The 23200-nt window shown below is 33.4% G+C and overlaps 1 protein-coding gene and 1 pseudogene across 3 annotated transcripts in view; one reads left to right on the top strand and one right to left on the bottom strand.

The window, feature by feature from the left end:
• Positions 1-23200, bottom strand: part of ZCCHC7 (zinc finger CCHC-type containing 7) — a 230835-nt gene that overhangs the window by 156540 nt on the left and 51095 nt on the right. The gene's annotated exons all lie outside the window — the stretch shown is intronic.
• Positions 14258-18670, top strand: LOC306645643 (large ribosomal subunit protein eL42-like; annotated as a pseudogene). The gene has a single exon. The product of its transcript is annotated as a large ribosomal subunit protein eL42-like (transcript).

The following is a 23200-nucleotide window of genomic DNA, read 5'->3' as shown; positions in this document are numbered from 1 at the left end:
TCGAAGTATCACAGGAGAAGTGTGGGGGGAAGTCTAATTCTACAGTGTTTAACAAGTTGCTCTACCTTGGCTTTGATTATTGCTCTGGACTGTTTTTTCTTCCTTACAAATAAGAATAAAATATAGTGACCCTTTCTTCATAAAATACAACCAATTTAAAATAGCATTGTATATTTAAATAATAAACTCATCATACCCTCAAATGTTTAACATGTTCTAAAAAAGAAAAATTTTAATCAATCATTTAAATAACTATTCAATAATTATCTAATATTTCTCAATAAAGGTTTTATCTAAAATTGGGTACTCCAATTTTAAAAAAACGTACACTTAGAAAGAAAGGCTTTGATTTTAATCATGTAAGAATATCCTAGATATATGGGGAGGATTTTTCAATGTTCTCAAAAGACATTAAAATAAGCCTAACACTAAATTTTATTAAACTGAAAGGTTTTAACCAAATATTTATGTGAAAGAACAATGGAGCTGAAAAATGAACATGCCAGAGGAAAAAGTTGATTTTAAATTCTTGGTTTTAAATTATAACCTGTTAAAACTTTTTTTTATATTTATACTTAACTTTTATGCTGCTAAAAATGATCATAATAAAATAAAGAGCTAGATATTAAAGAAAAACAATAGAAATAATAAAATATTTTCTATAAGGTATGAATTGCAATATCACTACACAATTAAAAACATGCCTGTGTCCTTACATTAGCTGTGTCCTTAAATTAGGTTTCCTTTAATTTCAAATATTCTTTATTTGCTACAGAACCATAGTTATATTTGTTCATTTGAACAATCCTTGGCAAAAGACATTATTAAAATTAAGGAGATAATACTGTTGGTCCCATCAGAGATCTGGCAAAGTGGCTGCATCTATAGATAAAATTCCAATACAACAGTTCTGTAAAGAAGAATTGGTTCATTATTTCACTGTTCATTCCAAACGTGTATCAAACTATTTCTGTAGTGGGCAGTATGACCTAGAAAAACAAAAGCAGAGATCTGGGTGTTGCAAAAGCATAAAATTGGTAGATTACATGATTTCTGAAATTTTTCCATGTCTAAAATTCTACATGTATTTATATCAAGACCTGACATACATTCTATTCATTTCTTAAAGTATCCTCATAATTCTTCATGAAAATCAGAAAACTGAAACTAAACATATCTAACAGTAAACTATCTTGTCTCTCAACTTCCCTTTTTCTGTCAGGTCAGTGGTAGAAATATTTTTAAAAATCTATACAAACTACAATTTCAGAATTCTCTTTCATTCATCTCTTCATCAACCTTTTCATGAAGTCATCAAATCCTAGTAATACCTAATTCAAAATTATTCTGGCAATATTTGTTTATTTTTGAAACTACCATTACCAGTCTAGTGTAAAGTACCTCCCCTAGACTTCGGACTAAATTAAAATTTTTGTAGGTAGTATCTAAAACTAATGAATAATTCACATTCAGTTACCACCACATTACATTCCCCCAAAGTAATTTACTCATACTGTTATCTGTTTTTAAAAAATGCCATTTTCTTCCCTCTACATAGTTAAATTCTCCTAATACCAGATTCTCTAGGATTAAAATTCAACTATTTCTTTTCCTATACAATATGCCACATTTACACCAAAACCATGATTTTTCTCCCTTGTTGAACTGCTACATCAAACACAAAACACATGGGTTTGTATGATCATGTGACAAATATGCGATCTAGGTGATAATCTTCATATATATGGAGATAGGAATAAAACAAACAACCCAATAACAGTAACAAAAAAACCTCTTATTTTGTATTTTTTTTCTGTAGTACCCACAGTGGCTTATAATGTAATAGATATTTGTTGACTGAATTTTTCAACAAAATCATTTAGGCATTTAGGTGTGTAATCTATACACTTATTTAAGAGCTTTACCTTTAACAAAGATTCCAGAATCCAAGAAATCTGAGTTTCAGTTCTGCTCAAATACCTACATGAGACTAGGTAGTGACTACATACAAAGATGTCCACTGGATATAGAATTTGTCTATATAACAACTGCTTGTAATAAATATTAGCTATTCTCTTATAAATGGGATTTTCTCTTAAATTCCTTGTATTTGTTAGAGATTCAATTTGTTACCCAAGCTGTGGATTTATGGGATTTACATCTTTAAAACCAATTCCAGCATAATTTCACACAGAAGCCTTTCAGAAGTTAACCAGGACAACACCCCAAATAAATCTTCCCTTTGAGAAGAATAAATGCTCCATGAAAATAATGAATACATCACTTAAACTTAAAGCATGATGTCTGTGCAACCCCAAGCTCTACTCCAACCACCCAAGCGCCTCTACAGTCTATTACTCTACCCCACCCCATTTACCTATTCAGTTGCACTTGCCCAGTACCATTACTTTAATTCAATTCCCTACACCAAATCTTATTTCATACTGCTTGGTTCTGTACCTATATGACCTGAAATTCTTGCTCTTGAGTTATTTTCCATTGAACTCTAAACAGCCCTGCCCACTTACTAAATAGGCACTCAAGTCTTTCATAGCATCTCTGAATTATCTCCTGAATCATAATAGAATCAGGTAGCCAAACAGGATTCTCCAGTTTTCTATTAAAAGCACTGTCCCAATAAAGCTATACTAATACTTCTCAATATATTCAACTGCTACTTATGACACAAGTGACGAATAATGATAGAGTAGTATTTATCCAAATTTTCAGAGCCTATGCTTAATATATCCACATTCACATGAAAATTTAACACCAAGTACAAGATGAATTAGAGTATTTACTTGTGTGATATAGGCAAATCTGTGCCATAGTAGTTCAAAGAGCAATATCAATACCTGTCTGCACCTGAGCCCCCTAGAGAACAAAAATGAAGAGTAGAAAGGGACTAGGCAGTCAATTCAAAATTCCCATTTTTAAAGAGGAGGAAATTAGGCTGGGCATGGTGGCCCATGCCTATACTACCAGTTACCCAGGAGGCTGAGGCAGGAGGATCATGGGTTCAAGGCCAGCCTGGGCAACTTAGTGAGACTCTGCCACAAAACGAAAATAAAAACAGCTAGGGAAGAAGCACGGTGGTAGGGCACCCCTGGGTTCAATACCCAGTATGGTAAAGTGGAAGAAATTGGGTGACAAGAATCATACAGGAAAAACTTTATGGAGGAAATAAGAGTTTAAGTGAACTTTAAAGGATCTGAACCCATTAAGAAAGAGAAAGAAATCCCTGAGAGCAGAGGAAAAAAAAAAAGGCAGAGAAGCAATTTGATTTAATAAATATTCAGGGAAAGAATTTTTATATAGCTACCATGAGCCAGTCCCTGTGCTAAGTCCCTTTGATAGATTTGCATTTGCTCCTAATAAACAGTCTTTTATTATCATCTCTATTTTATATAGCAGATAAATTTCAAGGTTCACAATGTCAAAAATGAAACAAGAAACCCCTGGTTATTTCAGTGCAAAGACCATACTCTATGTTCTCAACAATATCGCAGATTTCCCCATCTATTACTTAAATAATACTCTAGCTTTTCTAGCCCTCTTTTCACCCTTTGTGTGATGCTGAGGTCTTTATCATCTTTAAAAATTTCTTGAGGTGCACTTGGTCCCTTAGAAAATATTTCAATTCTCATGCTCAATCACACTCATTCTCCTAAAATGGGGCTATGAAAAAATGAATATAAGCCAAGCACAATGACACACACCTGTGATACCAGCAACGTGACAGGCTGAGTCAGGAGGATCACAAGTGCAAGGCCAGCCAGAGCAACTTAGAGAGACCCTGTCTCAAAATTAAAAATAAAAAGGGCCTCAGGATATAGCTCAGTGGTAGAGCACAGGGAGGAGTAAGAATATATAAGCTATCAACCCAAGATATGTTACATTTGACACTTTAGACATATTTACAAGGAACTACCATCTTTTTTTCAAATTGGTTTTATTACCACATTGCCATCTATTTAGTGGGTTTGATTACCTAGTTAATAATGCCTCTATCATTATAAACTAAAATATATCCTTAAACTGCCATAAATAAATATATGCCCTCCAGAAAAGTAAAAATCCAATGTGACATGCCCAGGAAACATCTAACACCAGAAAGTACTGAATAACTAGATGCCTTTATGGCAAACATATGGTTATGCAGATAACTACCTTCCATGAATTAACTCATTCACAGGACCATCCTGAACAAAGAATAAGGTGTTTAACCTGCCCCAATCTAATCAGGAAAGTGGAGCATATATCTAACAACAACAAAAAATTACGAGCGCCTTAACAAGAATTTTTAAAAGAGCATTATGGGGAAGTAGGGAAAAGGGAAAAATCACTTGGAGTGAAGGAATTAGAGATACAGATTTGGTAGGTGATTTGCACCAATAATTTATAAAGTCCCGGGGGCTGGGAATATAGCTCAGTTCGTAAAGTGATTGCCTTGTAAGCATAAGGCTCTGGGTTCAATCCCCAGCACCGTAAAAAAAAAAAAAAAAAAAAAGTTATAAAGTCCCTACTTTGAAAAGTAGAGACTGCTAAATATACTTGGTCCAACCCTTGTAAAAGGTTTCTAAAGCTTAGGCTGGCCATAGGAACATATGAAAATTCTTAAATATCATTTAGAAATATACCTAATGGCCTGATCCACAAATGGGCTTGAAGGGTAGGAAGGCTATGTAACGGCTGAGACAGGGTGGAAAGGAGCATTGTGCACAGAAGGAAAAGTAGGAAAAAAAAGAGGAAGCTAGAAATTGAGAAGAATCTAGCAAAATGAGTACTTTGGTTTGCCTGAATCGAAACTATAAAGTCTTGAATGCCAGTTTAAGGAGCAGGAAAATGAGCAGGTGTAAGGTGCATTTATTTATATCATGGGGAAACCAAACAAGAAGATTTTAAAAGTTAACCAACAAACCCTGAGTGCTTTGTGTTAGGCATTTTGATATACAATAAAGAAATGCAGATTTCTAGCAATACTTATATTCAAAACAACTCAAAATCCAGTGAGACAAATATGCATTATTACATTATATAACTACCATAAAATCTGATATAACAGCAATGAGTCAAGTTCTAAAAATCAATACAAAAACAATTATTTGGTGGTTAGGGCTGGCAAAGATCTTATAGAAGAGACAGAATCAACCCATGCCTTGAAAGGTAAATAAAAAAAATTTCCTCAGTGAAAGACAGGGGGATGATCAGGGAAGTAACTAAAGCCTGATTTGGCGAAATCTAATGAGACTAAGAGTGGAAAGAGTAACTAAGCAAACAATAAACTGTATATTCTAAGAGAGAGAGAATAAGTAAGAGTTAGCAATTCTACTCCTAGGTATATACTCAAGAAAATTAAAAACATGTCCATGAAAAACTTGTACATGGGTTTTCACAGCAGCATTATTGTTAACAACCAAAAAGTGAAAACAACTCAAATGCTCATCAACAGATGAATGGAGAAATACAGTGTGGTACAACTAAATATTATTCAGCCATTAGAAGGCATTAAGTTCTGATAGATGCTGTAACATGGATGGAGCTTAAGAACATAGCTAAGTGAAAGAAGCCAGTCACAAGGAACCACATATTAGATGATTCTACTTGTATAAAATGTCCACAATAGGCAAACTTATAACTTTTTTTCCATCTTTCATATATCCATCTATCTCATTAGAGTTCACCCTTATGCTAGGCATATAGAAAGTTTATTTATAGTGCATATAAAGTGTATTTGAAACAATGAAAAATCGAACAACATAAACAAGCTATGATAAGTACTAAGTTTAAAAAAAAAAAAAAAAGTTACCATATTTTTTTCAGGCTGTTGATCCTGGCAGATGGTATTACAGTAGGGGCATGTATGCAGCTTATATCACTTGAGAAATTCTCTTTTGTCCAATTATTTAAACAATTTAAAGGAATGTTTTATATAAAACACAGGATCATTGTTCTTCTGAGGAGGAAATAAGACTTTTCTGAATATCTTTTTTGGCCTGCTAGATGTGAAAAGCAGCAAATTTTTCTGTCTTAGGAGAATAACTACTGTTGATAAAAGTAATTTTATTGTAATTATCAAAAAATTTTTAAGTTGCAATTCCTTCCTGAAGCCACTCTGGTTAATTTTATTAAACCATTTTATCTGTTAGAAGGTACTTTCTAACTGAAAGATACTGATTTGTTTTTAAATTTGAGCAATACAAAGATGTAGTTTTTAATTCATAAACATAAAATATGAACTGTGAATTAAAAACAACTTTACTTTCACTGAAATTAAGTCAATAGGTCATTATTCAAAAGCATATGTTCATCAATACAAATAAACTTTCATTTCTAAAAGTTTCTATTTGAGGATAAAATCCTAAAATAGCCCCTAAGTTGCACCACAATTCAGCTACTAAGAAAAAGCTAAGTAATGCTTCCCATGACTAAGTGGATTAATTCTTTAGCCCAAACACAATTACTGTTCTCCACACTGTTCCATTGAACATCTAAATAAGCATCCCAAAGCTTATTTCATTCAAAGAAAAGATCCAGACCAAAGAATAATCCCAATGTATGAAGTTTACATTTTGTGTAAAGTTTTTTTTAAAAAGGGAAAAATCTATAAGTGGTAATCAGGAAAAGAAATGAGTTATTTCAGACAGGTGTTGGGGATGACATCTATTGACTAAAAGATATCTTTGTTGAAGGAGTGCCGTGCAGATTTCAGAAGATGTCTTTTTCTCAAACCAATTAAATTTTCTTACTTAGTTCTTGAATCTACACTTTCCACAGCTGGCACACACACATCAGCACTTAAAAGAATAGTTCTTTGAGAAATAACCTATTACACGGAAAGAAATGTTTCATCCTACTGTTCATTTCCTTCCTTTAAAATTTTCCAATTTCAACCATGTATGAAGTGTTGCTTTTGCACTGTTTACTAAACATTTTATTCTCTAGTACATTTTTAAATTTCAAAAACTTTGGTGTAATAGACATTATAAGAGTATGGCCGGACCAGGTAAAGGGGGACAGGGGAAATGTGATATACTGAAACAATTCTCTATGGCTCAAGGAGCAAAATGAAAGAAAAAAAATAGTTTATTATTTATTAATTTCAGATCAGAATTCTCTAACAATAACAAGTCATCTGATTATTGGATGGGCTGCCTTTTTTTCTGCTACTGAGATGTTTCCACAGAAGCTAGGTGACTAGATCACAGCATTAAAGAGACTGCCTATACATGAGGAAGTCTGGCCCAGATAACCTGTAGGGCTTCTAACTCTATAACTGGTCAGTTTCCATTCTTTTTTATCTAAAATTGTGAAAGTACACTTGTTTAACCATCTGCACAGTGCACCTTGGGAAACTGTTACTGTTGAATTACTGTTGAAAAATTAAGATTTTACAAGAGAATTTTTAGCTCTTTTATATCACCTTTGCACTTAACTAAATGATTATTCACTGTTAGGTGGTTTTCTACATCTCTGTCTCAAAGGACTTTAACAAACAATGCAAAATGTATTTTCACTAATCAAGCTATTTAGCTTAGGTCTCCTATGAAGGCAGCATTTCCTTGTATTACTGAAAACTAGATTGCTCCAAGGAAGCAAGTGAATGGTTTTTCTTTAATTTTGGGCAAAAATGAAAATAAAATGTAAAATTCCTACCCAGTTTTGATTCGTGTTTGCGTTCATTAACAGGGGTTAAAAAGCCTGAACCTCACCTTTAGCAATTGCAGGTATAATCGGATTAATTTAAATGGTTATTAATGCTCTTTGGAATTCTAATTAGCCAGGGGGACAGCTGATGAAGACAGCCTTTGGGGAGGGGGCAGGATTATTCTCTCAATCAGAGTTCAAACTACTCTCAGAGCAGCACCCCTACATAATTTCTATCCACCCACTTTAGCAGAAACACAGGGGGTGTGGGAAGGAGTTGTAAAGAACATGAAGAAATACAAAGGACAAAAAGGTAAGAAGAAATAAGAATAAGGAAAAAAACTCAATATACTTTTGAAAAATGAACTGATGATTTTTCAAAAAAAGAAAGAAAGAAAGAAAAAGAAAGAAACCCACTGTACTTCCAACAAACAAAAATGACTTGTGAGAAAATAACTGTAAGATAGTTGGACTGGAATCTTACTTATGACAAATCAGAAAGACAAAAATAAAAGTACTTTTCCCTTAGGAAAATATTTCTTTACCCTGCTTAACTAAAAATGCAAACTCCTTCATAGCTCAAAATGCTTCTCTAAATTTGCACATTAAACACACCAACAAATTGGCTAATTTTCCTAGTATAAATTCTAACACATGTAATCTTAAACAATTATGAGACAGGAAATCAAAGAATAAGAAAAATCCATGCCCTTTAGTTAGAACTGCTTCACTTGTTTTAAGATTTTCAGTGATTTCAAAAATATACCAGAAGTTTTAACTCCAGGTAAAATGGAATAAGCACACTCTCTTCTGCCTTTTCCATGGAATGCAAGTATAAAATTTAGATAGAAAGCATAAAGTTAGCTAGTTTGGGAAGACTGAAAAGATCAGACTCTGAACAACCATCAAACTGGTAGCAAGTTTATCACTTTCCCCCTATGGAATCCTGGCCTATACTCAAAGGTCAAATTCTGGAAGTAGACACTTGGGTAGAAAGAGTGAACTCCAGAAGCAGTCCTCTATTTCTAGGCTGAGGGATAGGAAAGCAGTCTATTAATGCCTGAGCATTAACTTTTTTCTTTTCAAAAGTCTCTTCTACCCAAGTCCCCAAGCAATTTTAGGATGGTGGTGGATAAGGTGATAGTAGTAGCAATGGACACATGCAAGAGTCTAAAACCCTGAGGGAGGAAAACTTCCTCTTCAAAAGACTGCCCAAAACTCCAGCTTATTTTTTTCTGTCTTCCTGATCCTTGGCCTCAGATGCAGGCACAGTTGTAAGTGCATCAGAAGTGGGTAATGAAAGTCCCAGCTCTGAGGCTGGAAGACCAAATGGAAAGGCCCAAGTAATCAAAACATGCCAAGGAGACTATGAAAAGAAAAGGACCCCAAAAAGTTGTTTATAAATTCCTGTGCTTACTCCTCAACCCAAGCTGTGCATGCTGAAGCTGGAAAACTGAACTCTACAATAGAAAACTACCCAGTTACCAGGCAGACCAATATTTGGCACACATATAGGATAGATCAGATTGTAAAAGAAAACTGCACAACCCAACCTGAACCCAAGTGCACTGACTGCTTACTAAAACAAAAAACTATCAACATTCACCAGGGGATTTGATGGAGACAAAGAGTCTCATAGTGCGTACACTGTCAGGAAATAGTCCAAAATAATTTGACACATGAAGAATCAGGAAAACCTCAACTTGTGAGGAACAAGAAATTAACAGATAACAACATTGAAATAAGATAACAAAAGATTTTTAAAACCATTGTCATGCAAATGTTCCAGTAAGTGCTGACACTCTTAGAATTAATGGAAAGAAATTTTGAAAAAACAAAACATAAAGAAGAACCAAATGGAAAATTCAGAGATATGGAAAATGGAAAATACAATAACCAAACGAAAATCTCACTGTATAGGTTCAATAGCTGAATGGATATGACAGAAGAAATCATCAGTGAACTTGAAGATAAATTAATAGAAAGCATGCAATCTTACCAGATAAAAAAGATGAAGGGGGATCAATAGGAAATAGAATAACATTTTTCATGCTTTTAAAAAATGAACTGCGAGACCAGAATTCTAGGGAAAATATCCTTAAATGAAGGTTAAATAAAGACACTCTCAGATGCAGCAAAACTAAGAGAATTTACTACCAGCAGACACGCTTGCTCTAAAAGAACTGCCAAAGAAAGTTCTTCAGGGATAAGAAATATGACATGAGAAGGAAATTTAGTACATTAAAAATGAGGGAAGAAATGGTTATTGTCCTTCTCTTGACATCTTTCAATTATATTCTATTTGAAAACAAAGCAAAAGGTGTTATAGAATCTGATGAAGTTTTCAATGCAAATATAATACCTCAGATAAAAATATATCAAACAACTGAGAAATAACTCCACACACAACACAAGAAGGCAAAAAGACTTCATAACTGCCACTTTCAACTTTTAAATAAGGGTAACTGTGTGAAAAATCAGATATCCATTGATCTTTAATAGCAAAGCCATTTTCCCCATTTCTTTCCATTGATCCTCTCTCTCCCTAAGTGGAAACAAGTTCATCAAAGACCTTGTGAGTACCTACTTGTGCATGATACTGTCAAGGTCACACACTGAAAAGATATATTCTTTGTCCTTTAGAAGTTTGAAATCTAAAATACTCAAATTCAACTTTAAAAAATAAGTAATGGATTAAAATAAACTAAAAAAATTGAGCAATGAATTTAAAGACTCAAATAAAAGACATTTAATGCTGGTAAAATCAATATACATGCTGTGCACAAAGAAAAAGGAAAAAGAAAAAGCTTCATTGGACCATTGTTTTTCTTCTTTTATTTTAGAATAGTAAGGTATTCATACTGGAAAAATAAACTTATCTTTTTTAAGTCAGAATTTTTGAATGCCAAATTGAAGAGCTTGTTTCATTTTATACATCCTAGGTTATTGAATATGTGCAAATTCAGATACATAGAAACAAACACTTTGAAGAAAAGTCAATATCTTCCCCCATGTATTAATTAAAACTGAACCTTAGAGATAGATCATTTCATCTTTAATCTGGTTAGTTCTTAAAGATTTTATTCTTGGTCTGCAGAAAAATATTATCTTTGAATCTATAAACATTCAAGCAGCATAAATTTTGTCTGCTTTTAACTAAAATGTATGATATTCAATAATACTAATACATTCTTAAAATGCAAGCAAACCTCAGTTACTGCCAACTGTCCTCAATGTGTTTGTAACACCCTAAAGATTAAACAGTATAATGTCATAAATCCTATTACAGTATATAATCTCTAAATTACATTCAAGGGGATAAAAATATACAGCATATTAATGAACTTTACATTTTCATAACACCCTTTACACTGAAGGTGAGAACCTGTTACTTTGGATAAAAGTTCATAAAAATCCATCTCTCATAGCTATTAAATAAAATATATTCTGCTCATTCTTGGAGTCAGTTATTCTGAAAATGATGTCAGTCTTAGAAGTAGATTAACCTCTTTCATTTCTCCTGCCCCAAATTTCAAGATTTATATGCATGCAATCCACAAGAGGTGGGACAGGATAAAGTAGAGGATAAAAATCTAGACGTAAATAAATAACATTGACCTAAATATGTATCATTACTCATGTTTAGAACCTTTTTTGGGGGGGGCGGGGCAGTGCTGGGGGTCAAACACAGGGTCTTGAACACTAGGTCTTGAACTAGGCAAGCACTGACCCTATATCCCTAGACTTAGAACATGTTTTTTGTTGTATTTTTTTTTTACCAGAGATTGAACCAAGGGAACTTAACCACTGTCCCACATCCCCAGCTCTTTTTCTCTATTTAATTTAAAGACAGGGTCTTACCAAGTTGCTTAGGGTTGAACTTGCAGTTCTCCTGCCTCGGCTTCCCAAACCACTGGGATTACAGGCGTGCACCACTGTGCCCAGCCATAGCAGGAAAAGGAAACCTACAGATATTTAGATATAATAACCAATTGCAATGGATATTCTTTATTAGGATCATGATTTTAAATTAACTTATTATTTTAGTGATTTATCCATTAATTACTTTTATCTTGCCTTATAATTTGTTAATCATCCTGACATTTATAAATGTCAGATGTGAAACAGTAGTTTAATTCTTATCATTTAGATAAAGATTAAAATATTTATGGATGAAATAATTAGTAACTGGGATTTGCTTTTTTTAAAAATCCAGAAGGGAGAGGAAAAAGTAAAGATGTAGATTAAACAAGATAGTCATGAGTTGTTTACTACTAATGACAAGTGACACAGAGGGAAATCTGTTATCTTTTCCACTTTTATAGATTTTTAAAATTTCCCATAAAACAACTTAGAAATTTGGAACCACTTCATAATTAACTTCTCTATTTTCAAATCAAACTATATGTAATAAGAACATCTAATGGCAACAGTAAACAATAATAAAACTAACACTCCATTATACAATGGCTGCTTCCTAAGACTAGTATACCAAAATAACATGAGAACTCCAGTCCCCATCTATCACTATTTTAATGGATCTCTGAGACTACTGATAATCTAACATTAGACAAATAGTTTTATATGCTAAAAAATCATTAATGATATTAATTTAATACAGTATGATTTCATTCTCAAACTCAAAAACTACCCAAAGTACTTGGCCTCAGCTCTTCTGTATTTTGAAATGAAACTGCAGCTTTGGTTTATTTCTTTAAGACAAAATTTCAGGTTACTTGGGTCCAAGAGGTCTATTGTCCAAGGTCATTTCACCCAATGTAAGAAACCCACAACATAACCTAGATGTTATCAGCCCAATAATCTACTGCTTTTAATGCAGTGTATATCAAATTGTCCCTTTAACATACCAGATTCACACACCATTGCAACAGACTACAATTTTAAACAAGTATGAAAACACCAGGGTGATTTAAACACAGGATTAAAACCAATCTCCTTCTTGAGGGTACTGATACTATTTCCCTACTAATACCAAGAATAAAAAGGAAGAACTCCAGAAAGAGAGGTGTCAGGGGCTTCAGAATGGATGACAGATCAGGAGTAAAAAAAGATTCTGTTAGGCCCTACAAGTAAAAAGTAGAGCACTTCCAGCTCTTTGAGCTCAGGCATATTTTTATTAAGTGATTGTTCCCTGGATGCAAGCCCATAATGACAATCAGAAAAACTGCCACTAAGCACTAAATAAAACAGAAATAACTTACTTTACCAGTGAGCCAAAGTACTTGGTCTGAATCTTCAGATGACACACACTAAGTTGATTCTTAGCTCACTTTGGTTAACATTATTATACATATTTAATTGCTTCATAATAAGGTCTAACACAAAATCATTCAAAAAGTGTTAGCTTAACAGATATGAACTAGAGAAGGCTTCTAAAATTTACAAAGTAACACACAAGGATGATCATCAATATAACAGATTATGCTGAAAGACTGAGTATCCCTACAGGTAGAAATAACAAGAAAAATACACAATTACAATACAAACATAATACAATTACAGATCAACTCTTCACTAACCCTTCACTGTGTAGGCAAAAAACAAGGGCTTAAGGTAAGAAAAGGAATTGGACTTGAATTTTCAAAACTACCAAAAGTTAAGAGAAGACTGGATCAAGAGTAGAAGACAGGGCTGGGAACTTAGCTTAGTAGTAGAGAGTGCTTCCCTAGCGCAAATGAGGCCCTGGGTTCAATACCCAGCACTACAAAGGCAACATAGCATTGTCATTTTAAATGTCTGGGATCTGAAGCAAGGTGGCTTGGGTTCAAATCCCAAGTATCTCACTTACTTGGGCATGTGAATTTACCTCTTCACAGTTATTTCCTCATCTGTAAATAAAAGATATTAGTACCACTTTGTTGGGTTGTTGTGTAAATGAAATCATTTAATATATGTAAACCACTCAACAAAGAACAATGAGGAAATATCTGCTCTACTGTCATATTTTTACAGTAAACTGAAGCAAACTATTATTTTTGTAGGTCAAAATACTTCAGTTCAAATGAATTAAAAGAAGGGAAAGTGAAAAAAATTGCTAATAATAATGCTTGTGGAGGCCAAGAACTGCTAGAATTAACCTAGGAATATACTCAAGCAGCTTAAAATATAACTGAAGGTAAAGGATTTCTGCAGCAGGTTGAAAACAAACCTCATCTCAAATAATAAAGCATACAATTCAGTATGACTGACCTCTAAGGCAACCAATATTTTACACTGGATTGATTTTGAAAGCTGAACTAATATTTTATATTCAAGTATCTATCTTTTCCTCTGAGTCACAAAGTGAACATTCTCAATTTCAAAAGGTACATACTATACTATTGAGATGTCTAATTTCAATCACATGAACATTTTACAAGGCTAATGCTGATTTATAAGATTTTAATCCAAAAAATGCTAGTTTTTAGTCAAAATAACTTGTTAGAATATATTTACATTTCACAAATATTTACATTAATTTTTTATGTAAAATTACTTTTCCTTCCCTAATGATTTCAGATTAACAACATATTTACAATCTACCCTAAAGGCCATCAATCTCACAAATGGAAATGAATACAATAAAAATTTTTTAAATGACAGCACGTGTTAGGCGCGAGCGTGGCGAGGCGAAGGCTGCAGTCGCGAGATCTCCAGTTTTCATCGCGCAGACACCTCTATTGTAAAGATGGTCAACGTACCTAAAACCCAAAGGGCTTTTTGTAAAAAGTGTGGCAAGCGCCACCCTCACAAAGTGACCCAGTATAAGAAGGGCAAGGATTCCCTTTATGCCCAAGGAAAGAGGCGCTATGATCGGAAACAGGGGCTACGGTGGGCAGACGAAACCAATTTTCCGCAAGAAGGCTAAAACCACCAAGAAGATCGTGCGTTGAGCCAAACTGCAGGATCCAAGAGGATCCAAGAGGATCCAAGAGGATGCTGGCCATCAAGAGATGCAAGCATTTTGAACTGGGAGGAGACAAGAAGATAAAGGGCCAAGTGATCCAGTTTTAAAGTTTTTGATTTTTTTTTCCTTTTATTTTGAGGGGAAAATATTGAAGCTAGAAAAATTACCTGTTGAGAAATAAATAACAGCGATATAATCATATTCAAAAAAATAAAAAATTAAAAAATTAAAACAACAGCACAGTTTCAGAATAACCTGATTTTCCTCAAACCTATCTTATACATAGCTTTTGAACTACAAGGTAACTGTGGTTTTTAAAAGATATATAAAAACACATAAGCCAAAATAATGTTAATAATAAAGAGATAAAGGTACTTGTATAATCGAAGAAATTAAGATGCTACTCTCCAAATTTTATAAAAGGCTGATAACTACAATTTTGTAATTTTTAAAAATGTTATAAAAAGGTCAGTCAAGAGTTTCAGTTCTCTCAGCATCAGATTAAAGCCTTAAATGTCAAGAAGAATAAACAATGACAAACTCTTCCGATAATAACCTCTCTATAAACCAACAATTTATATATTTTCCCTTCTTTGTTAATGAATACAATTCATCTACGAAAAAAAATCACCTTTGTGAAGTGTAAATTCATTGGTTTTTAGTATACTATACTCACAAAGCTGTTGCAATCATGACCACTATCTAATTCCATAACATCTTGTACACACCCTGTACTCACCAGGCACTCTCCATTCAATCTCCTGCCAGTCCCTGGCAACCACTAATCTACCATATCTCTATGAATATGCCTATCTGGGACATTTCACATTAATAAAATCACAGAATATGTGACCCTTTGTGTCTAGCTTCTTTCACTTGGCATGTTTTTGAAGTTATCCATATTGTAACATTTATTCATACTTCCTTCTTTTTTTCTTTTTTTTTTTGGTGCTGGGGATCAAACTCAGTGCCTAGGCAAATTAGGTAAGCAACTTCTGAGCTACATCTCCAGGAAATGCTTCATTACTTATTTATGGCTACATAATATTCCATTGGAAGAATATACCACATTTTCCAATTATATTGTTATACTGTGTGCATGTAGAAATATGCAAAAGTGAATAATACCATTACATATAATTACAATGTACTAACAAAAATAAGAAAACGTCTATATCACATTTTATTTATGCATTCATCAAATACTGACATCTGGGTTATTTTCAAGTCTTGGTTATTAGAAATAATGCCCATTATGAACATTCTTCACCCCCTTTGAAAATACATGACAAAGATATAAAGTTAAATCATAGAGGAACGAGCAGATGTCTGTCTCATAGATCCTGAAGTCAGACTAAGTAGTAATATAAACTTCAAGTAATACATGTTGAATTTCTCTTAACTGAAATTTTGTGAACAAAAGTGTTTTAGAGTTCAGATTTTTCTGGATTTTGAATACTTGCATATACATGAGATATCTTGGGGGTGGGAAACAAGTCTAAAAATGACATTTAGTTGTTTTATATATACTTTATATACATAGCCTGAAGATAGTTTTATACACTGTTTTGGTACACTTGCATTTTGGCTGCAACTCTGTCAAATGAAATCAAGTGTGAAATTTTTCTACTTATGGCATTATGTTGAACTCAAAGCTTCAGACTTAGTTATTTTGGATTTTCAGGGTTAGAACATTTTAGATTTAGATATTTTGGATTTTCAACCTGTATACCTTCTTCTTTAGTTATGAACTGTTTTTTGCTGAGTTTGTTCATTCTACAAATTCAATATTATCTGGACAAATAAAACAAAAATTTCATCTACCTTTTGCAAACCATGAAAAAACAAGAAGGATAAGAAACAAAGAAAGCTAACAAATATAATATTCTGTTTTACACTGATCTTTTAAAAAAATAAAAAGCCTGCACATCTTACATTTAAGTATTTAAATAAGGTTAAATCAATTTATTGCAACGATAAAATTACAAATTTATAACTGAAGAACATGCCAAATATATTTATATTTCTGTACATTTTTACAGTTTGAGCTGTTCTCTCAAAACACTATGGCAAAATTTTTCTGCTAAATATTCAAGATTAACCTGATGAATCTAAAAAGATTTGACCCCTAAATCTTACATTTGTAAATAAAACATCTAAATCATCCACAAAACTGATTGAAGGTTAAAAATCTTACATATTTGGGAAACCAATTTTCTTGATTATTGACTAAAAACAATTTGATGAAATCCCCTCAAATATCTGCCTCAAAAATATAATTTCAATTCAAATCACACATTATATGGCCAAGAACTCCTTAATATCACAATTGGGACAAGTGCTTGCAATCTACCAATGCAGTGACTTTCGAACCACTAATACTTTAATTTACTTAATGACAAAGGACAACAAAAATATTATCAAAACAATGTATTTCTCTACAACTAAGTGGTATGTTCAAAATCTTCTCCCAAAATAAGTTAAGCATTAAAAAAACGTGACCACCTAGAAGTTCACTGGATTAGACAAAAGGGGAACAGGGGAAATAAGGGGATGAAAATAAGAAAGTCAGTAGGATGAATCAGACGTTAACTTTCTTGTTTTTATATGCATACACAACCAGTGTAACTCCATGTCATGTACAACCACAAAAATGGGAAGTGACATTCTATGTATGATACATCAAAATACATTCTACTGTCATGTATGACTAAAAAGAATAAGAAACCTTTTAAAACACCACCATTTGTATGTATAATTTTATGTTTTTCATATCACTCAAAACAGACTAAAAAAAAAAAAGGCACTGAGGATGTGGCTCAGTGGTGGAATGCCTGTCTGGCATGTGTGAGGCCATAGGTTCAAGCACTGCAAAAATCAAAAATAAATAAATAAAATTTTTAAAAAGACTAGTTTTTGGTGTAGCGTAGAACTACACCAGTTTTCAAAAAACAAATATTGTTTTATTGTAGACCAAATATACTAGGAACCACTGAACTGTACTATTACCTTACTAGAGTTAGAAATGTGTACATTTTTTTTCAACTCAGTTTTACCAGTCAGGAAAATTAATGGTAAACAATGCCTTTTCCCCCCAGATAAAATTTGTTACAAAATTCTGTATTTAAAACTATACTTTCAATAAGCTCCTAAAGGAAAATGTTCATTTAAAAAAAGTGACAAACCAGTATTCGATAATTTCTTTTTTGTTATAGTTTTTAAACTATGTTTAAATGATTAAATCTTGTTTGTTACATTTTTAGAATATTGAATATACTCTAGGCCTAATTTTTAATTCAAATTCAATAAATATTTATTGAGTGGTCTAGTACATGCCTAACATTATGCTAAACGTTGGGGGAAAAAATCGTTTTGGTTTTCCCTATCTTTCTCCTTTCTTGTCGGTATGGCCTACACACATAATCACTTGATGAAAGATGCCAGCAGGGGAGTACTACCCTCATTTTCTACACACTTGACTTAAATTTATACTCATGGACTCTAAACTCAGAATTCAAATAAATACCAACTATAAAAAGGAATTCACAAGAATCTGTTTTTCTACTATAGGGCACTCATCACTGAGGGGTAAAATTTTTCTCGTATGCATCATGAAGGAAGATCCTTTTTCCATGTTGTTGGCAAAACTGTCAATCATCTTGATGAGCAGCAAATAAATGAATGCCCAATGATGGGATTCTGTATTATCCTTAAAAAAGAAATCCATCAACTAAACATCAACAGGTAAATGTTTATACTCGACAGCCATCAATTTCAACTATCCATGCAAAGAGACAGGTGAGCTGGACTGGTAAACCTCGAAATTAGAGAGGTATTAATCGTCTGCTTCCAGCCAATATAAACAGATGTTATTTTTAAACAGGCAAAATCATCTCTTCCACTGAAATTTATTTGCAGCAGATAATGTTCTGTTACATTTTTAATCAAGCAGATGAAGTTACATTTAAATTGAAAATCTGCTTCACTCAACTAATCAGGCAAGTAAAATTCAAAGATGATTGAATGGCATTACACAGCACACTATTACGGCAGGTAAATTGGGAAATTTACCTGTCACACCACACAGCGTATTGTTCAGTCACTGCATCTGCAACTTAGAAGCAAAGCACTAAGACAAAAAGGGAAAGGCATGTTAAACAGACTTATAAATCGATCATATTTTATGAAAACATTATTAAGGCTGCCAGAAAAAAAATAATTTTTTTAAAAAGAAAAAGGGGGGAAAAACACACTCTCAGGGACTCAACGAAGATTTACATGGGTCATGCTTATCTGCTTCATGTAAATACCATGCCTGGTTATTTTGAAGATCAAGATAAAACTCAGGCTAACAAAAAGAACTAAATATTATATCATGACAAAGAGCAAAGAATCAATGACCACACACTATCAAGAATATGAGAGTATCAAGAAAGTTAAATAAAACACATCAAAAACAGACAAACATTACCCTGATTTGCAAAATAAATTATTTTCACTCATCATTACAAGTCATTAATTTGATATACAATAGGAACACCACAAGTAAAAACTTGTCAAATCACCCTATTTATTAAAAGCCCATCCCCTTTTACTCATTTGTAATTTCCTACAGAGTTGTTAAGGTTTCAAAAACGCCTTCAAATTTATTTTCACAAATACATAAAAAGATCTAATGGCTACTTAATTTTCTCAATAGTGATCCCAAATTTACTTTTTACTGCTTGGTATTTCTAAAATACTTCTGCTGCAACAGCTGAACTTCATATCACTGTTCACATTAAAGATGAATTATTCCAACATCATATACCAACTACTTCTTTTATTACATTCTAATTGTAATTGAGTTTTATCATTCCAACCACATAATTTGAAATAAATGGGCTTACATGCCAATCATTTTTTTTCTTTTCTTTCTTCCTTTTTCTTTGTTTTCCCTTTTTTCTTTTCACAGTTTTACCTTGTTTCTTTTTTTCCTGTTAAACCTTTTTTTTTTTTTTGCAGGGCACTGAAATAGTAAAACACTGAAATATGCTCTAAACCATAAAGACAAATACTATTAGTGTTCTAATCTACAGGGAGTGAACCTACCTTGGTTTTCCAAAGAGAGTGACATATCCATACCCTGTCATGGGTCAATTAATGAAGCTAGCTAGAAATCATACTCATCAGTACAATGTCTTAACTATCAAGGCATCATTTTCTGTTAATTACTAGTTAGGATTAAGGTTACTGTCTCAGTCTGTTTAGTGTTACTATAACAGAACACCACAAACTGGGAATTAATAAAGAAATTTATTTCTTACAGTTCTGGAGGGTTGGACAGTCCCAGGTCAAGGGGTGACATCTGGTAAGCGCCTTCTTATTACAACACTATAGTAAGGAAGAAGACCTCAGTAGTGAGGGTGATTCTCACTACATCTTACCAAGAACAAAATGCTATCAACATGACATCACTGATGATACTAGTCTTGATCACCTGTCTTATTTTGTTCTACCTTAACCTTAGTCTTCACAAAAACTGGATTTATACTTTTCTAAACTATAGAACTTCATAATGATATACTGCTACACTTCACTGTTGAAGATAACAATTTTAATGGTGTTTCTCTTTAGGTATGGCTCAATGGGGCAGGAGGAATCAAGAAACAATCCAGCTATGCTTTCCATACTGCACAAAGATTATCCTTTGTTTCACTAGGTACAGTGATTATTCCAAGTCTGTAGCTATTTCTGACCTGGCTCCTTGCTTTCAAAGTTAGTACAAAACTGAGGGTCTCAATTTTGGCTAACCATTAGAAGAATATGTGGGAGCTTTTAAAAATACTGTTGCCCAGGTCCCAATTTAATCTGAATTCCTGGGATAAGATTTAGGCACTAGTAGTTTTTTTAAACTCTCCAGGTTATCTTAATATACAGTCAATGTGTCCAAGCCCTAGTTCTATATTTAGTGCTACAGTTCAGGCTTATCTCTGTCTTCTCATTCACAGCATTCATAACTATGATATAGTATTTGGGGTTTACATGTCTTGTGTTTCTTTGGTTCTTCCCTAAATAGCTTTGGCTTCAATGAACCTCATATGACTTACACAGCAAGGACACTGCAATGCTATTAAGCATAGTCAGAGGCTGAGGACAGCAACTAACATTTAGCAGTGTTACTAATAATAAAATACACATATATATTCCAAGGAAGAGATCCCAAAAGACTGCATACTTAACTACAGAATATTCTTTGAAATCTAAGGCTCTGTTTTGCATTGAAGCAACAATTTATGGTGTAGTTGACTTTCCATGCTGATTTAATAAAAGAATATTTAACCCATAAGGCTAAAGAAATATCTACCTAAAGCACATGAAATTGCTATATTCAAACATTACATCACTACTGGGTTCAATCTCATTTGTTATATTTCAATAAGAGACAAAAAAATAGCCTCTACAAAAACAGTATTTAAACAAAACTAAGAAATTATTTTTTAAAATGCATTTAATCTTAAATACAATTCCTGAGGGTTGATCAGATCATATGATCTGAAAGATGGACAATTCTACCATGAAGAAAGGGATAGAACAGGTATGTGGAAGATGGGGACACAGGCTATAAAATGGGAAGAACTTCTAGAAAAGGGGATAAACAGCAGAAGCAGAAGCAGTTAGAAGTCACAGAAAATGAAAGGTTGAGCTGCCAGAACACAAAATAAGCAAGAGACCTTATTTTGGAGATACAATTCCAAGTGAGAAGACGAAATACACATTTTACATGCTAAAGAATGAGAGCATTTATATATATTCTCATGATAAGATGATAATAAAACTAGGCTGGATCAGTACCTTAACTATATCCAGTAAACCACAGGATATTATTCTTAAGGCTACTGGCACTTAGTAAAATACTAAGCAATTGTCCTAGAGAGCAAATATCCCAAACCCTTCAAAAGTAGCAAAAAGAAGCTTTATATGGGGAAAAATATACTCTTTCCCTCCTTTTCTTTAAAGGAGTCCATGAGCTATTAGAAGTGACACAAGAATCAAGCTAAAATAAAAATGTCCTTTGACATAAACATTCTTTATTTAAATTACCAATTATGAATCACTTCTATTTTCTATGCCTTTGTTGCTTGAGATAATAATGTTTAGATTCTGCTTTTCTAACATAACCATTTTCCCATATTAAAAAAAAATTATATAAACACTTCTGATGACCCACACAATATATTACAATAGATGTCCAACAACAATCATTTCACTTTTGCTGGATTGTTATTTCCCTTGTAAATCTAATAAACACATCCTTTGAATTCATACAATATTGATGGAAATACAAAGTGGTATGCCTACTCCAGAAAAGTTTAGGAATTTCTTAAACTAATCATACAAGTACCATATAACCCAACTACTGCATTCCTGGGCATTTATATTACAAAAATGAAAACTTATGTACACACAAACCCATATATGAATGTTTATAGCAGCTGTATTTATAATAGCCCAAAACTGGAAAGAATCTGTGTTCTTCACCTGTACACCCATATCATGGAATACAACTCAGCAATAAAAATAATGTATACACAACTAAAATCAATCTCCAGGAGATGGAAAAGGCCAATCTCAAAGGTCACACACACTGATTCCATTTATATAACCTTCAAAATTATAGAAATGGAGAAGAGATTAGAGGTTGCCAGAGGTCATGGAAGGCAGAGGAAATGGGGCCTATAAAAGGCCAACATGGGGAAGGGTCCTTTTGGTGACAGGACTGTTTTTTGTTTGTTTGGGGGTTTTGTGTGTGTGTGTGTGGTACTAGGGATTGAACCCACAACCTTTTTATTTTATTGAGAGACAGGGTCTCACTATTACTGTTACTGAGGTTGGCCTTGAACTTGTGATCCTCACTGGCATTACAGGCATGTGCCAACATACCTGGCTAACAGAACTGTTCTTATCTTGACTGTATTAATATCAATATCTGTGATAATTTATCACAGTGTTGCAAGATGTTATGCCACTAGAGGAAACAGGGTTAAGGGGACACAGGAGTTCCATGTTATTTCATAAAACTTCATGTGATGATAAATTTTAGGCTGTCAATTTGACTGAATTATGACTAACTAAAAATCTGGGAAAAAATTATTTGGCGTGTGTCTGTAAGAGGATGTCCTCGACGTGGGCAGAAAACATTCAATAGACTGGGGATCATAAAGAACAAATACAGAAGGCAAACATATCTGAACCAATGGCTGGAGCACATTCGCCTCCTGTCTTGGACATGGGAACTCCAGGTTGGTTAGCCTTTGGATTCTAAGACTTATACTCAGGCCTCTCCCTGAGTACTCAAACTTTTGGTCTCAAACTGAGTAATATCATTGGCTTTCTTCATTCTGAGGCCTTCAGAGTTGGACTGAGCCCTGCTATTAAGCCCAGGTTCTCCAGCCTTAAGATGACTCATGAAACTTTTCAACCAAAAACTATTATCATGTGAGTCAATTCCCAAATCCTCTCTCAAATATCTATATACATATCCTACGGGTTCTGTTTCTCTGGAGAACTCTCACTAACACAGCATGTAAATCTCTAATTATCTCAAAATAAAAAGTTTAATTAAAAAACCACAGCTAGATACAATGTGTCACATGCAGGTTAAGG

The sequence above is a fragment of the Sciurus vulgaris genome (assembly GCF_902686455.1).
Source record: "Sciurus vulgaris genome assembly, chromosome: 15".
Lineage (NCBI taxonomy): Eukaryota > Metazoa > Chordata > Mammalia > Rodentia > Sciuridae > Sciurus > Sciurus vulgaris.
The sequence above is the reverse complement of the archived record's forward strand: the minus strand, read 5'-3'. Positions and strand labels throughout refer to the sequence as shown.